Source organism: Lepisma saccharinum, chromosome 10 (genome assembly GCF_977018435.1).
Source record: "Lepisma saccharinum chromosome 10, izLepSacc3.1, whole genome shotgun sequence".
Classification (NCBI taxonomy): Eukaryota; Metazoa; Arthropoda; class Insecta; order Zygentoma; family Lepismatidae; genus Lepisma; species Lepisma saccharinum.
This window is the reverse complement of record NC_139238.1, coordinates 19,168,679-19,185,686: the sequence shown is the minus strand read 5'-3', so window position 1 is coordinate 19,185,686 and position 17,008 is coordinate 19,168,679. Positions and strand designations below refer to the sequence as shown.

At 35.2% G+C, this 17,008-nt stretch overlaps 1 non-coding gene across 1 annotated transcript; it reads left to right on the top strand.

Annotated features, from left to right (window-relative positions):
* The first annotated feature begins 1,420 nt into the window (after nucleotides 1-1,420).
* TRNAK-UUU (transfer RNA lysine (anticodon UUU)) lies at nucleotides 1,421-1,493 on the top strand. Its single transcript has one exon. It is a non-coding gene; the product is annotated as a tRNA-Lys (tRNA).
* Nucleotides 1,494-17,008: the final 15,515 nt, after the last annotated feature.

The window sequence follows — 17,008 nt, the reverse complement described above, 5'->3', positions numbered from 1 at the left end:
TAATTTTTGTTAATTACAAAAATAAAAGTTAAATACAGTAAATAAACCTGGTCCATTACATTGAAAAAGGAACATAAATTGAGAGTATTTGAAAATAAGATCCCTAGGAAAATATTTGGACCTAAAACAGATGAGGAGACTGATGAGTGGAGAAGGTTACATAATTTAGAAGTACATAATTTGTATTCATGTCCAGATATTATTAGAATGATTAAATCAAGAAGACTTAGGTGTGTAGATTATGTGGTACGAATGGGAGAGGAAAGAAGAGTATACAGGATTATTGTTGGGAAACCTGATGTTAAAAGACCAATAGGAAGAGCAAAACAAAGATGGAGGGATAATGTAGAGATGGACCTAAAGGAAATTGGTAGGGAAGGAAAGGAGTATATAGATCTTGCTCAGGACAGGAACAGATGAAAGGGATGTGTTGCTGCAGCCATGAACATTTGGGTTTAAGAAGGCTAGAGAGTTAGTTAGTTATACATTAAATAAGCATAATATTTGGATTGTAAGTAGAGAATATAACAAATGTACAATGCATTGTGCGAAAACTGTCAACTTTGCATTATAAGCAGAAAATTAAACCAGTTTGCCCTGGAAATACATTTTAAGAATAGCCCAAAATGGCATGCGTAATAGAAAATTAAGAAAACTTTCTGATGCATAAAAGTACTGACTAGAGCTGAATGAATCAATTACTGTAAAATATTATTCTCTGATTCAAGTAATTTAACTGTAAACATTATCATTTGTGTGTAAAATATAATTGTTAGTTGAACTGATAAGTACAAATATCAACTTTATACGCCTTCATACACTCTAAATAACATAACTTTGATATATAAATTAGTGACAATTTGTTAAAGTTAAGTTAAAGTGTAGAATTGTTTTCTTAAATAAATATAAAGTAGTAAAAATACTAAACAAATAATTCCTTCTTTTCCTATTTAAAGGATGCCAAACAGTGTAAACCAGTTGTTAGTGGCTAAAAAACATAAAATTTGAAGGCAGTAACAATATTTTTTAAAAATAATGTTGTTTACCTAACTTTATGAATTAAATACTAGTACATTTTGTCAAATTATAAATAAAATATACCTATTTCTTTGTTATTTGTACTAAAGTAAAGAAAATGTTACTAAAACTTGGCTAGTACAGTAAATCTGAGAGTTTTAGCTTTATTTGTCCGTAACTGGATATAATTGTAACTTGTTAATCTCGCCAAACACAATCTTTACCTCAATTTTGGAAGCTAGCTGAACTTTAGCGTTTCGAATTACATATAGTGGAAAAATACACCCAGTCTGTAAAAATTTGGAAATGTGTCTCCTTCTCTGTCGAACCAGACCAAGAGTGTTCTCAAGTGTTTCAATATATTTCTTAACATAACTAACTTTTCAAGAAAATAATACCTTGTGCCCAGATAGCTTAGTTGGTATAGCGTTAGGCTTTTAACCTAGCTGTCCAGGGTTCGAGTCCCTGTCTGGGCGATTACAATTTTTAAATTTTGTCATCGGTTCTTTTGCAGAATGGATATAAAATATGTTTACAGTCTAACAGATTATTATTTATCTAAAATTTTGCAAATAAGCTTTTAAGTTTCTCAAATATCAGCATCTATAGCTAACAGTACAGCATAACCAGTATTATTATAATAGAAAAGTTCTGGTGGTAGAACCTACACCTACTGTAATATCTCTGTGGTATTAACTTACATGCAGCCCATAACTTTTGGGACTGTTTCTCCTCCGTTACATTTCCTCGCCATTTACCCTTAGCGTCGCGATTAGCCTCAGAAGCAAAAAACGAAATCTTATATTTGTTCTTTTTATATCTCTGAAACCACCTATACTATAGAACTACATTTAATGAATTTTGCAGTCTTCCTGTTTGATCTGTTAAATAATCCAGTCAATAAAAATATACTTGCATAGAAAAATCTGTTTTTCAGATACTTTAATCGGGTAATCTGCTTTTGCGTACTTCCTCAGAAATATACACAATCATAGTTCTTTATAAATTTAGCACCTGATATAGAATAAGTCGAAGTCTAGTTAGAGTTGGCCTGTAAGTGCTTCTGGTACAAGTAGTTACTTGAACAAACAAATATTGGGTGTATAAAAGATATCATTCTTGTGAAACAGTAAAAATCAACCTCATTTCCTCGTAATATTAGCTGTAAGTGCTTCTTGCAGATTAACAAAGCTCTGGCGTGTGGTCCTACGTCACCTATAATCCTTTGTAAGGTTCGTGTTGTCCTATAAATTGTCGATATACATACTAAGTCCCTAGTTACAGCCTAAGCTTTTAGTTTCAATCAGAGGATTTCAGTGTTCAGATAGTGATTGTAGCCTCGTATAATAAACCAAATGGAAATAACCCAAATGTTGATGCACCCAAAAAACCAGTAATACTTCAAAAATACCTTGAAAAAGGCTATAAGGCTAAATTATTCTGCTAGCATAGAAAAAAGTTTAGCAAGTGGACCTATGGTCCATATAGTCAGTCGTCTGTGAACTTCGTCTTGTCCTGTGAATTGTCAATAAATTGATAAATGGTTATATATATATTTTTTTATATATAAAAAGGAACAATGTTGGTAAGCGTCCAGTTGTGGACCCCTCGGTAAAAGGATTTCAGTCTTTATAGACACACAATAATGTTCGTTACACTAAAAAATTTGGCCTTGTATAAAGTCAAATAGTCGAAATGTTAATCATTTCGTGTACTTTATCCAGTAAGCCTTAGCTAGAAATACAATAACAGCGTTACAGACATAAAAGTTAAGCAAGCTTTGATAGTCTAGTGGCACATAATAAATATAAAATATCCTTTAAAATACTCTGACAAGTAGTTGTGGGTTATCTGAGATCAAAATTTTCAAGCCCTCTCTCCTGCATAAATAGGCTCTAGAATTCACTAAGCCTCAAAATAATATTGGGTACATAAAATAAAAAGCAGATGGAGAGTGATGCTGATCGCATCATCTCCAAACAGCAAAAACAAAAGTATATGGATGGAGCCCTACCTGATATATTTAGGAAACTTTACCTAGTATAAGAGTAACAAAATACTCAGCAAACTCTAAAATAAACAATCTTTCCTACGTAGCAGGCGTAACCTGACCTAAATAAATACACATAGAAATACAGAACAAAAAATAGCATAGTGGAAATCAGTAAACCCTAATAATAATAATAATAATAATAATAATAATATATTCTGTGGCTTACATTTCAGCTAAAAGTACTTTTTATTTAGTGTTTTTGAAAATATTTAAATAAATACTAAACTCTAAGTTAAAAATTTGTAAATGTATATATGATACAAAACAAAATAAATAAAAATTAATACATATCCTGGAAAAAATCAGTAAAAAAGTTGAAAACATCTCTTTTTGCATCCAAAATATAATAACAAATCCTTCCTGACTGGATTAAATTGTGTTATTTGAGTAATATTAAGCCTAAACTTGTAAAATAAAAGGGTAAAACTTGACGAAACACACTTCATGTGTACAAAATTTAATTCAAACCACATCTAAATTGTGTTATTTGAGTAAATAGAGAATAATCCTGTAAACTTGGAAAAAATCTCTCTCTCTCTCTCTCTCTCTCTCTCTCTCTCTCTCTGTGTGTGTGTGTGTGTGTGTGTGTGTGTGTGCGCGTGTGTGTGGATGCGTGTGTGTGTGTGCGTGTGTGTGGATGCGTGTGTGTGTGTGTGTGTGTGCGTGTGTGTCCAAAATGTAATAAAAAAACACGTTCAAATCGTGTTATTTGAGTAAATATTAGGCTAAACATGTGAAATAAACAGATAGAAGTTGAGAACACACACTTTGTGTGTCGAAAATATAACTAAAAGTCTTTCCTGAATAGTATAAATAGTGTTATTTTGGTAAAAATAGGTATAAATTTGTGAAATAAACAAATAAAAGTTGAGAACACACACTTTGTGTGTCGAAAATGTAACTAAAAATCTTTCCTGAACAGATTAAATTGTGTTATTTGAGTAATAATAAGCCTAAACTTGTGAAATAAACAGATAGAAGTTGAGAACACACACTTTGTGTGTCGAAAATGTAACTAAAAGTCTTTCCTGAACAGATTGAATTGTGTTATTTGAGAAAAAATAAGGATAATCTGGGAAAATGTTTGACATAAAGTCAAAGTTTGGTAAAAAATAAACTCAATAATATGTTAAATAGCACACAGTAACATAAATTTACTACCTAAATCAATAATCAAAGGGTCCTAGGTTCGTTACCCCGTGATCAAAGCAAATAGTGAAAACTGTAGGCCCAGTCCCTGATAGCTCTCCCTTCTTCCTAGTACAAATTAAAACCCTTCGGCTTCGTTCTCCTTCTTCAAATTAAAGTTCTCGCTCCAATCTAATTGGGTATCCAAAAATTCTTTTTTCTTGTGTTCTCGGTAACCTTGGCTTACTTAGACAGAAACCTGTTCTGACATGCAAGCGTTCCAGGGTAAAACCCGCGCTAAAGCGTCCTGTGCCTTGGGGCAACCCTGAGAGGAATATTAATTGGCGGCGGAAACCGGTTCTACAAGCGACGCATAGCTTCAAAGATTTGACCTACATCGCGCATTCTCAGACATCCTTTGTTCTAGTGTTCTAGAAAACCTTGGCCTACTTAGACAGAAACCTGTTCTAGCACGCAAGCGACGCTCAGTTTCAAAAAATTGACCCTTGCTGCACATTCCCGGACTTCCTTTGTTGTCTGGTTCAATCCCTCCCCTGCCCTACAGTATTGCATACCTTTCCCCTGTTCTTGCGTTCAGATTAGCCTCGGAAAAAAACGGTTTTGAAAATCTACCGACGCGTTCTCTGATTGGTGAATTAGGTTCTCGCGTTCTTTCTTTGTCCTGGCGTTCTGACGTCATTTGACCTTGACCGCACATCCCCCATATTCCTTTCTCCTCTACCCTCAGAGCGGAGGTCAGATACAGAGACATTATTCTGTCTAGCGTGACGTACCATCGTCTTTCATACCATAATAACATACATTATTACATACATTGTACACTATAGGCCTAACCATTTATTACCGTTACATATCGCGGGTTCGAGTACCGGGACCTTCTTCTTTCGTACCATTAACACCTTTCATAGCGGTTCATAAACCATAAACTCTTATTTTCAATATTATAAACATTAATATTAACATTTTATACATTACATACTTTGCAGTAATGAATATAAAATCATATGCATAACGTTTAGTACCTCTAATTACCTTTTATATACATATTTTTCATAAAATAAATAATTATATATTCATAAAAGTTATAAACATGCAAATACATAAATGTAAAGTATTCTAAGTACATGCTAATTAGTTCTAATTACATGCAAATTAATTAACACCCGTGCAAATTAGTTCTAAGTACGTGCAAATTAATTGCGAATATTAATTAGCAACATCCACTATCGTATTCCCCTTCTACTTAGCTCAGCTTCACTCCTTCCTCCGATATCGAGTTATTGATCAATCTTATAGCCTTATTTACCACTGTTGATCACTTTGTATGCTTATCGTGGCAGAACATTCTCAAAATCCTCACTATTCCCCCATTGTACCTCTCTATAGGGTTCGAGCTCGGATGATACCTGGTTAAATTAACCATCTTAATTCCTTTAAACTTTACATATTCTTTGAAGTACTCTGTTAGGAATTGCGTACCGTTATCAGTCAGAATCTTACGAGGAATCACATAATGTTTATTAAAGCCCTCTTCAAAACACTTTACTATTTCCTTCGCTGTGGCCTTCCTGAGATTTCAGCACATGATAAACTTGCTGCATACATCCACAAATGTTAAGTTATAGGCAGAGGCGTGGCGTGCATGTAGCTGGTGTTACCGCAGGTAACAGAAAAATGTAAAGAATTAAAAAAGTTGTTTCAATAAAAATGACATCATTGTTAAATACGTTAATGAACACCGTTGCCGTCGAGTAGACATTGCCTAGGACACTTTTTTTTGCGGCCGACAGCAGCGAAGAGGGAGGCCGTTCCGCTACCCTGAAGAGGCAACAAGGGAGAAGAGGGCGCCAATGCAAGGAAAGAGCGGGGAAGGACTTTGGGGCATAGTGTGCTATGGAGTTATTCATATGCCTGTTAAGGGGCCCTGTTGCCGTTCGTATCTACCGGATCAGCCAGTGTTGTCACATTGGATTGGCAGAAAAAGAGCTAAATCCCGCCTGAAATGGGAATACCATTTCTGTGAAGCAACTAGAGGTAGACTGCAAAGCTAAGGGGATTGAACTACAACTGAGACCAGTTAGCTAATAGGCGAAAATGTAGTTCCTTGGTACATTCGTGATTTGGACAAACCTTGCTCCAAAATACTAAGTTGGCAACAGTAGAACGTACAGCTGGGCTTCCCTTCCACAAAGGAGCAGAGGCCTGTCGTCTGCTCAGTGCTCACCACACACAAAATGTCAAACTGACCCGAGAAAAGTGTGGCTCTTCTTCTTCCCCTTCGCACCTCATTGCAAAGAAACAGAGACAAATGAAGGATTCACAAGGGTCGACCACTATTCATTAGATTTTCATAGTAACTGTCTCATAAGTGGTAGTTCCTTCTAGGAGTGTTTGTGGCTAAATCACTTTGCTGATTGCAAAACAAGAACGAAATGAACAAATATCTTGCTTGAAGACATGTTTTCTTTACCGGGGGGGAGGGGGGTGATAACGTCTTTCAGGCGTAATTGTCGTACTGATAGCCGGTAACACTTTTGAAAAAGTCACGCCACGCCACTGAATATAAGTAAATCCTCGTGATCTTGGTAGCGGTCTGATTAAATCTATGGATATCAAGTCTAAAGGTTTCTTAGCTATTACATGTAACTCCTCATTTTTAATTTTTAGCTTTGAAGGGAGCCAATCTTAACGTTTTATCAATTCCAAAATGTCCAGACACCTCGTGTACGTCTTTGAGTATTTTACCAATCAGTGACCTGGCTACCTTGAAAACTATTCCTTCTTTCATTATATATTTACTTTGTATCTTTGCACGTCTCATCCTTTTTTCCTTTTCGTCCACCTCTCCGTTTAACACCTTAAAAATACAATTCAACTCTTCGTCTCTATCCATTCATGTTTTGGCACATTCCTGAGTTCCTCTTCAACAATGGCGTTGATGGACACCTTTAACACTTCTTCTGGTTCCTGTATCATTTTTAAAGGGGCCCTACTTAAAGCGTCTGCAATCTTATTATCTTCTCCTTTGATATGTACTATTTCGAAACTGTACTCTTGAAGAAGTCATGCCCAGCGAGTCAATCGGGGATTCCATTGTCTTGCTGAATTCAACCAGACTAAACTCTTATGGTCACAAAAAAAATTTAAATTGTCTTCCCTTTAGATACACCGAAAACTTTTCAATACCGAATATAATCGCCAAACTAATGGTGTATGCTCTTTCAAATGCTTTTAACGCGCGACTTGTGTATTGGATGACAATATCTTCTCCATTATCATTTATTTTTGGAAGAGATAGGTTCTATAACAAAAGGTCTCTTGAAGTCCGGTTGACCTATGGCAGGGCTGGACGTCAATCTTCCTTAGTATGTTAAAAGTATTTTTTTCCTCTTTCTCCCATTTCCATTTTACACTCTTCCTTATTAAATCATAAAGAGGTTTTGTCTGTAAGGCGAAATTCCTGATGAATTTGCTCCTCCAATTGCAAATTCCTAGGAATCTGTGCAATTGTTTTCGGGTTTCAGGCTTGGGAAAACACCTTATAGCTTCATTCTTATCTTCGCAGAGTTTTATATTCCCTCCAGATATTAAATGTCCAAGGAACTTGATCTCTCTCTTGGCAAACGAGCACTTTTCTAACTTCACCGTAAGTCCAGCTTCTTCCAATTTGCATAGGACCTAATCTATCTTATTTATGTGATCTACCCAGTCTTGTGAGTGTATGCACATATCATCCACGTAGATTGTCGACCAGGACTGTGTCTCTAGTCCAAATGTCCTACTTAACGCTGTCGTAAATGCAGATACAGGTGAATTCAATCCGTATGGTAGCCCTTTAAATTGGAACAATCTAGAACCATATGTACGCGTATATACCGTAATTTTATAGACCGAGACATACAGTTTTGAAATGACATCCCAACTTCCTTACTTTGCTAAACATTCAATCTATGTGTATATTATTAATCATTATAATTTCCTTTTCAATTTATGTTTCCTACCCTTTGTATACAATATTTTAATCCGTACTCATTTATCTTTTGTTTGTTTTAATCAATACAATCATCTTTTGTCTCTTCTGATTTCGTTAATCAACTTTCTTTCCACTTTTCTGTCGCGCTGCCACCTGTTGTCGCTTCCGCTAACTAGTTAATTCCATGTAAATGATTGGGTTTGGCCAACTAGGCACGAACAACATGCTCAGTTTTGTAATTAACGTAAATACAATGAACGTAGCACCAGTGGCACATCGGAAATAAAAATAAACACATTTAGAAACTTTCATTAGCTTTCCATAATTCTTGGTTTTATCCATCAACATGTTCAGCTTATTACCCTTATTACCCTTAGGTAATAAGAAATAAGGTGGGTGTGCGCAATTTCGCCATGTTTTCAATTCTGCCAGATACCTGTATTTCCCAACACGTCGGCCTAAGTCGGCAGATGGTGCTAGTGTATAGGTAGGTAGCGCACGCTGATCGTGTTTTGTCTCATTTTGATGGGGAGGAGCTAGACGGAAAAGACAGGCAGCCATTGTGTGTGCGAGACGTAGCGTTGTTATAAGATCGAGAGCAACAAAGTGCGGTCCTTTTGTCCAGGAAGGAGGGTTCGAAGCTATGTAGCAAGTATTGCATTGTGAAGACGAACGCTTTCTGCCTACAATGATATGTGTAGTGTTGTGTCGTATACATTGAGAGTCATATTTTCACCCCATTTGTGTAGTCATTGGAAGTGCTTGCAATTTCGCCATGTATCGCATGCCTACCTTCCTATTTACAAAACTGGACTTGTATCCAAGATGGCGGCTTTCAAGATGGCCGCCGTCAAGGGCACCCCCCCCCTTATGACTTCCCCCTAGGCCTAATGTGGTCACACATGGTTGTTATTCATCAATTTCCACTAAAACGATTTTTACAAGGAGTGGTAAGGGACTTTTGGCCCACCCTGTATATTATGTATGTCATTACTATCTATACTTTTTCATTATATTCATGGGGTGAAAATATGTTTGTTTTGTAGCGCGGTTTGTCCTGTCCCCTCTGTTTACAGTGGGTGGCAAAATTGTGTACAGGGTGTATGCAATTTCGCCAGTTGCAAGGTTTTTTTTCTTTTGTCTTTTGAAGTACCTGATTAATAGCGCATGAACGTGATTTTTTTTCCACACATACCGTAACATATATACTATCAATTTCCAGTACAGACGTTATCATCATACTTATCAGGAATTTGTAACGGTCGTTCAAAGCTTAACGTGGCGAAATTGCGCACACCTACCTTATATCGATTAATTGTAACACGATTAGGCCTTGTTTCCATATTTTAAAAAACACTAAAGTTGTTGAATAAGGCAGATGTTATTTCTATCCCCGATATAGGATTGATTGATTGGTTTGCTTTTATTTACTTCGCTTCTTGTGCCACTTTTGGCTAATTTGCGAAGATGGGGATGAGTGATGACATGATGAAATTGATGAATGGACACTCACAAACATCCATGCCTAGGTCAGGATTCGAACACGTGACCCCTGGTATCGTAGCGCGATGTCCTAACCACTCCGGCGGCTGATATAGGATTGAAATGTTACATGTAAAGTGGTTTAATATGTAATAAGGATAGCCTTGGTCAGCATTTTAAATGATTTTCTATCAATTAATTATCATTAAATGTAATAATGTTTAAATTTTGTACTTCAGACTCTGTAACCAAATTCTCTGATTTTTCATACCTGTAGAAAATTTTGGTTATAGCCTCCGCGTATGACGGCGAGCCATAGTATATACAACGATACAATTGTGCAAACTTTAGCATTAAGTACGAGTTTATTTAAAATAGTATCCATAGGTGGAGCTTTTCTGCAGTACAATCAGATTATTATAGAGTGGATACTCACCGGGAACTCTGCGTGAATTATTTGCTCCGAGAATTATACGTGAATTCTGCGTGAATTGTCCTCCGTAGACGTGAAAAATTGGAATTGATGCAAATCCTATTGAATTCATACATATTTATAAATGCCCTGAGGCAAGTTTATTAGTTTAGTTTTTATTTTTATCGAGGAAGGAATAGAAAGCTACAAAATAAAACATAATTCTGTTAATCCATCTATTTCGTTAGTGTTCTTTGCAGAGCAATTAATCTGATAGACGGAAGGTTATTGCAAGATATCTTGAAGTTGATTCGGTAAATTTTAATTTGAAACTCTATACGATTTACAATTTTTCGTACCGTGACATTTGTGACGTGTGTTTGTAGATGTATTTTGCGTACGAGTAGTCGATATGAAATGGCAAATGTAAACGGCGCGCCTTGAATTAACAATTTCAAATATATATTCCGTTTAATTGAATAAAATTTGAATTTTTGGATATATTGGAAGCACACAGACCCTTTACATTGTTAATATATTTGTGTATATGTTAGATGCGGTAATACGTAAGTTTGAAATGAAGAAAACATCTGTTTGTAGCCTTGAATTTTTGGAAAGTTCGCCTTGAAAACCGAGGATTATACTTGAATTTTACTATGGTCCTAGAGTGGCCAACCTAGATCCACCAAGCTTTCTGAAACCTCGGAAAATATGCGAACTACAGGCTTCCCTGTAACTTTAATTAGCGACACTAGCGCCACTCCTCCCGCGCTAGGGTTTCAGATGGGTTGCTGGATCTATACCATGTGGGTAATGGGCATGTCAAGTGCCCTACAGGCAGTGATATGCATCTACGCGTAAACAACGATAGTCTACATTCTACACGTAGACTATTTTATACACGTAGATTACGTAATCTATGTAAACAACATGGCGAAAGGTGATAACTTAGCAAAGGGCGCCGTGGAATTAAAAGAAAATTATAATGCGTATCAGTTGCGGATGTGTGAAGAGAACTTTTCATACTCTTTCTTCCAAATTCGAACAATTTCTCACCTAGGAAGAAACCTAATATAGGAAATATTCTAGTGTTTTATGGGGAAAAGACCACTGTTGCCTCACGACTGCCATCTGTTGTCTTTTTTGCATACTATTTATCTTCTTCCATAGTTTATGATAGAAGAGAAGAGAAATTTTGTTGTAAGTAGGATTCTTTTCATTGGTTAGGAACCAATATAGTTAAAAATGTCACATTCCTTTCATGAAACCCTTGAAAATTAATTTTAATGCACTTTAGATTGTCTACGTAGTCTATGTAAACTACAACCCAATGTAATCTTCGCGTAGATTACGTGTAGACAACGCATGTAGACGTAAACTTATAGTCTACGGCACATCACTGCCTACAGGTCTCTGCTAGCGCTCGGCCCTCTTCAATTTTGATGAAACTTCTACAGGTTGTGCATGCGTATCCCACATGGAGACCTGCAAAGTCACAGATTCGTAAGTAGTGGTTGGGTCACCACGGTTGCTTCTGTGAAGCTCACTTTTTCAATACCGCGGCAAATACAAACGGTGTGATGAATTCGTCCCAAATCTTAGCAAGCTGTAACTATTGAATAAATTGATTTGAGAGGGTGGCGTTTCTCCAATTCGCAGGCCAGGTTGTAAAGCTGCTTAAATGGTGTCCTGCCTGCTCAAATATTTATTGAGTTATCCATTGGGGGGGGGGGGGGCGAAAAAATGAAAGTTGGAATATTGCAACGTAATAGGCGCCAAAATGTGCCAATGGGTACGTGTATTCTCCCTGTAAAATCTTAGAAAAATCGATTAATATCTTTTGCCTCTACCGCGTCTTGTATAATTGGACATGTTGCAAATATTCTCACACGCTGATTTACTACAACGTAAATATTTGTTTGTAACTACTAACTTAAATTTGTTATCCACGGAATATCAAACTCAAAAGAGTTGTTTTTAAATGTATTTATTTACAGGCACCCTTCACTGAGACAACAAGTTGAAGCGAAGAACAACCCCCCCCCCACACACACACTCTAAAATTGCTTTCAGGTTAAACACGGTGGCAGGCAAAGACTTGTCCAAATCAGGTAGACAGACGATATGTAAAACAGGATATTCAGTCGTAATTTGTTTCAAAGCCACGATATTAGGCAAATAAAAATTAGTGCTCAAAAGTTTGTTACTACAATAAGTTCAATTAGTTGTCCTATTTTTGGGCCTCCTAGTGACCTTAAGTATTTAGTTTTGCCAACTGTAAAAGACGTTCTACTGTTTCACTCTTTCATCAGACATGAGTTAAAAGATCAAAATAAGCCTTCGAATAATGAACCGACCTTTTATGAAATATCAAATATATTTGCACATAAGCTTTATGACATCTGGAAGAAAGCGACAATTCCCATCGTGTCACGTTCTCGGGTCGTACAGCTTTTAGATAAGTAACATAAGCAGTACTTAAAACTTATAAGGTTTCCCAAAACGAAGCGCAACGAAAATTATGATTTTGAAACTAATCGCATTTAAAATATAAGTAATTGTGAAGCTAATTAGTAGTATTGATCCCAGCCAAGCTCGGTCGCTATTTAATATTCACAGTTTATTTGCACGTACTTATAACTAATTTGCATGTACTTATAACTAATTTGCACGTACTTAGAATTCATTTGCAAGTACTTAGAATACTTTACATTTATGTATTTGCTTAATTATAACTTTTATGAATATATAATTATTTATTTTATGAAAAATATGTATATAGAAGGTAATTAGAGGTACTAAACGCTATGCATATGGTTTTATATTCATTACTGCAAAGTATGTAATGTATCAATCGATAATATTAATGTTTATAATATTGAAAATAAGTTTTCTATGGTTTATGAACCGCTATGAACGGTGGTAATGGGTGTAGGTACAGGTCCAATTACGATTGGGGACGTCCCGGTACTCGAACCCGCGATATGTAATATTATTAATTAGTACTATGCAATAATTTCATTAAGTTATGAAACACGATGATCTCAGACGCTAGACAGAATACTGTCTCAGAATCTGAACTCCGCGCAGGTAGAGGAGAAATGAATTTGGGGGAAGTGCGTTCAAGGTCAAATGACGTCACAACGTCAGAACAAACAAAGAACCCGATTGACCAATCAGAACCGGTTTTCTCAAGGTTAACCAGTACGCAAGAACAGGGGAAAGCTATGCAACACTGTAGGGCAGGGGAGGGATTGAACCAGACAACAAAGGATGTCTGGAAATGCGCAGCAAGGGTCAAATTTTTTGAAACTGTGCGTCGCTTGCAGGCTACAACATGTTTCTGTCAAAGTAGGCCAAGGTTACCGAGAACACTAGAACAAAGGATGATGGGAAGGAGTTCAAGGTCAAATGACGTCAGAACGTCAGAACAAAGAAGGAATCTGATTCACCAATCAGAGAACGCGTCGGTAGATTTTCAGAACCGGTTTTTCCAAGGTTAACCAGTACGCAAGAACAGGAGAAAGGTATGCAATACTGTAGGGCAGGGGAGGGATTGATCCAGACAACAAAGGATGTCTGGAATGCGCAGCAATGGTCAAATCTCTGAAGCTATGCGTCGCTTGTAGAACTGGTTTCCGCCGCCAATTAATATTCCGCTCAGGGTTGCCCCAACGCACAGGCCGCTTTAGCGCAGGGTTTTTTTATCTGTACTATGAAGAAGGGAGAGCTATCAGGGACGGGGCCTACAGTTTTCACCATTTGCTTTTATCACGGGGTAACGAACCTAGGACCCTTTGATTATTGATTTAGGTAGTAAATGTATGTTACTGTGTGCTATTTAACTTAATTTTGAGTTTATTTTTTACCAAACTTTGACTTTATGTCAAACATTTTCACAGCTTATCCTTATTTTTACAAAAATAACACTATTTGTACTATTCCGGCAACATTTTTTATTAAATTTTGGACTCGCAAAGATATTTTTACAACTTTTTAACTTATTATTTTACAATTTTATGTTAATTTTTTACCAAAATAACACTATTTGACTATTCAGGCAACACTTTTATTAAATTTTGGACTCAAAGACATTTTTTCAACTTTTAACTTATTATTTTACAACTTTAAGTTAATTTTTTACCAAAATAACACTATTTGTACTATTCAAGCAACATTTTTTATTAAATTTTGGACTCACAAAGACATTTTTTTTTCTACGTTTAACTTATTATTTTTCAACTTTATATTAATTTTTTACCAAAATAACACTATTTGTACTAATCAGGCAACATTTTTTATTAAATTTTGGACTCGCAAAGACATTTTTTCAACTTTTAACTTATTATTTTACAACTTTATGTTAATTTTTACCAAAATAACACTATTTGTACTATTCAGGCAACATTTTTTATTAAATTTTGTATTTACAAAGAGATTTTTTCAACTTTTAAATTATTATTTACAAGTTTATGCCTATTTTTTTACTCAAATAACACAATTCTATCTGTTCAGGAAAGACTTTTAGTTACATTTTCGACACACAAAGTGTGTGTTCTCAACTTCTATCTGTTTATTTCACAAGTTTAGGCTTATTATTACCAAAATAACTCAATTCAATCTGTTCAGGAAAGACTTTTAGTTATATTTTCGACACACAGAGTGTGTGATCTCAATTTCTATCTGTTTATTTCACAAGTTTAGGCTCATTATTACCAAGATAATACAATTCAATCTGTTCAGGAAAGACTTTTAGTCGCATTTTCGACACACAAAGTGTGTGTTCTCAACTTCTATCTGTTTATTTCACAAGTTTAGGCTTATTATTACTCAAATAACACAATTCTATCTGTTCAGGAAAGATTTTTAGTTACATTTTCGACACACAAAGTGTGTGTTCTCAACTTTTATTTGTTTATTTTACAAGTTTAGCCTAATATTTACTCAAATGACACTATTTATATTATTCAGGCACCATTTTTATTACATTTTGGACTCTCAAAGACACACACACACATACACACACACACACACATACACACACACACACACAGAGAGAGAGAGAGAGAGAGAGAGAGATTTTTTCCAAGTTTACAGGATTATTCTCTAGTTTACTCAAATAACACAATTTAGATGTTTTTAAATTATATTTTGGATGCAAAAGTATGTTTTGACAAGTTCTACCCTGGTCCCTTACATTGAAAAAGGAACATAAATTGAGAGTATTTGAAAATAAAATCCTTAGGAAAATATTTGGGCCTAAAACAGCTGAGGAGACAGATGAGTGGAGAAGGTTACATAAATTAGAAGTACTTAATTTGTATTCATGTCCAGATATTATTAGAATGATTAAATCAAGAAGACTTAGGTTTGTAGATTATGTGGTACGAATGGGAGAGGAAAGAAGAGTATACAGGATTCTTGTTGGGAAACCTGATGGTAAAAGATCAATAGGAAGACCAAAACAAAGATGGAGGGATAATGTAGAGATGGACCTAAAGGAAATTGGTGGGGAAGTAAAGGAGTATATAGATCTTGCTCAGGACAGGAACAGATGAAAGGCATGTGTTGCTGCAGCCATGAACATTCGGGTTTAAGAAGGCTAGAGAGTTAGTTAGTTATGCATTAAATAAGCATAATATTTGGATTGTAAGTAGAGAATATAACAAATGTACAATGCATTTTGCGAAAACTGTCAACTTTGCATTATAAGCAGAAAATTAAACCAGTTTGCCCTAGAAATACATTTTAAGAATAGCCCAAAATAGCATGCGTAATAGAAAATTAAGAAAACTTTCTGATGCATAAAAGTACTGACTAGTGCTGAATGAATCAATTACTGTAAAATATTATTCTCTTATTCAAGTAATTTAACTGTAAACATTATCTTTTGTATGTAAAATATAATTGTAAGTTGAACTGATAAGTACAAATATTAACTTTATACGCCTTCATACACTCTAAATAACATAACTTTGATATATAAATTAGTAACAATTTGTTAAAATTAAGTTAAACTGTAGAATTGTTTTCTTAAATAAATATAAAAATACTAAACAAATAATTCCTTCTTTTCCTATTTAAAGGATGCCAAACAGTGTAAACCAGTTGTTAGTGGCTAAATAACATAACATTTGAAGGCAGTAACAATATTTTTAAAAAATACTGTTTTTTACCTAACTTTGTGAATTAAATACTAGTACATTTTGTCAAATTATAAATAAAATATACCTATTTATTTGGTATTTGTACTAAAGTGAAGAAAATGTTACTAAAACTTGGCTAGTACAGTAAATCTGAGAGTTTTAGCTTTATTTGTCCGTAACTGGATATAATTGTAACTTGTTAATCTCGCCAAACAAAATCTTTACCTCAATTTTGGAAGCTAGCTGAACTTTAGCGTTTCGAATTACATATAGTGAAGGCCTCTATAGTGGAAAAATACACCCAGTCTGTAAAAATTTGGAAATGTTGTCTTCTTCTCTGTCGAACCAGACCAAGAGTGTTCTCAAATATTTCAATATATTTCTTAACATAACTAACAATACCTTGTGCCCAGATAGCTTAGTTGGTATAGCGTTAGGCTTTTAACCTATCTGTCCAGGGTTCGAGTCCCTGTCTGGGCGATTACAATTTTTAAATTTTGTCATCGGATCTTGTGCAGAATGGATATAAAATATGTTTACAGTCTAACAGATTATTATTTATCTTAAAATTTTGCAAATAAGCTTTTGAGTTTCTCAAATATCAGAATCTTTAGCTAACAGTACAGCATAACCAGTATTATTATGATAGAAATGTTCTGGTGGAAGAACCTACACCTACTGTAATATCTCTGTGGTATTAACTTACATGCAGCCCATAACTTTTGGGACTGTTTCTCCTCCGTTACATTTCCTCGCCATTTACCCTTAGCGTCGCG